Below are 1,346 nucleotides of genomic sequence, written 5' to 3'. Positions count from 1 at the left end.
AAAAGTAATTGGATTTATTTCTTTTTTCAGAAAAGCTTCACTTGTACTTATTTAGCTTTCTGACGCTGTGCATGTGTGCCTTCAACACACTCGCTCCTCAGTAAGGAAAGCACGCTTGAGCCTGTCCCGGGCACAGTTAGCACACAAGGAACTGCTCTAGGCCCTGCTGACATGGCGTTTTGTGTTGGACACCCTCGTGGGAGCTGCAGGTCTCACAGCACGGACCCCTCGAAGCCAGCCCGGGCACATCCCCCATACAGAGTTTGGTGCTTTACCAACCTTCTTTATATAAAGGGAAACAGTTCTATGACCAGGGGTTCGACTGAGACAGCCTGGATTTTTTATTGGAGGACAGCCTATGCTGGTAGGCCAGATACGGAACCACTTTAAATGCTTCTCCACTGTGTCCCTGAAAGAGGAAGAAGCCTTCCACTAACTTTTAATTCCATTCTTCCACAAACCTTCTGAAGCTCCCTTCTGTATGTACACATGCACTTGCGTGCACATACACACATACATACACAAATGTGAAATACGTCTGTGTATCTGAATCCCTTTGTCTTTTGCTCAGATAAACCACAGCATGCTGCATACGTGCTTCTCCACTCGGCTTTTTGCCAACTACACTCGTATCTTAGAGAGCATTTCATACAGTATCTAAGATATTCCCCATTGAGAGCGCATAATGTGCCAGCATTCGTCAGTGTATTCAATCATTCCCCTGTGTGTTAGCCGGCTTGACTAGAGAAAGAAACCCAGAGACACACTCATGTGTAAGAGAGAGCTTTATATCAAGGAGTGATCGTATCTCAAGAAAACGTCCCAGCCCAGTACAATTCAAGTCCATGAGTCTGATGCTAGTCCACAAACCCCTCTGCAGACTCACGACGCCACACACAGTGCTGCAAAATGCAGGAAGATTACGGTGGAAGCCTCACAGGGCTCTCGCAGGTCCCAGTGCAGCTCATCAACAGGAAGGTGAAGGCAGAGAGGTGGGGGGAGGTTCCCAGGACCCTCCAGATGAGAAGGTCGCACCTACAAGGAGGCACCATCAGGCTGTGGCTGATTGACAGGCTAGACTCCACCCCTGCACTTTCACATCTTCAATTTGACACAAAATTATGTCACCACACACCCTGTGTCACCAGACGCGGGTTGTTTTTCCGTCTTTTTCTATTATGAATAGTGCCTGCCGTGAAGAGCCGTAAGCATCTGTTAGAGCGTCTGGTGCTGGCTTCTCCATTTTCATCAGGTTGGAAAAGCATCCGCCATTTCCGACGGAAGGTCTTCAAACAGTATTCCGACCTTGGTGGTGGTGTCAGTTACGTGTTCGACTGCAGCAGCCC

At 48.4% G+C, this 1,346-nt stretch overlaps 1 protein-coding gene across 1 annotated transcript in view; it reads left to right on the top strand.

Moving 5' to 3' along the window:
* Positions 1–1,346, top strand: part of SCRN1 (secernin 1) — a 34,566-nt gene that overhangs the window by 929 nt on the left and 32,291 nt on the right. The window lies entirely within an intron of this gene.

This window comes from Echinops telfairi, unplaced genomic scaffold (genome assembly GCF_000313985.2).
Source record: "Echinops telfairi isolate 266 unplaced genomic scaffold, ASM31398v2 ScPeMD7_23;HRSCAF=83, whole genome shotgun sequence".
Lineage (NCBI taxonomy): Eukaryota > Metazoa > Chordata > Mammalia > Afrosoricida > Tenrecidae > Echinops > Echinops telfairi.
The sequence above is the reverse complement of the archived record's forward strand: the minus strand, read 5'-3'. Positions and strand labels throughout refer to the sequence as shown.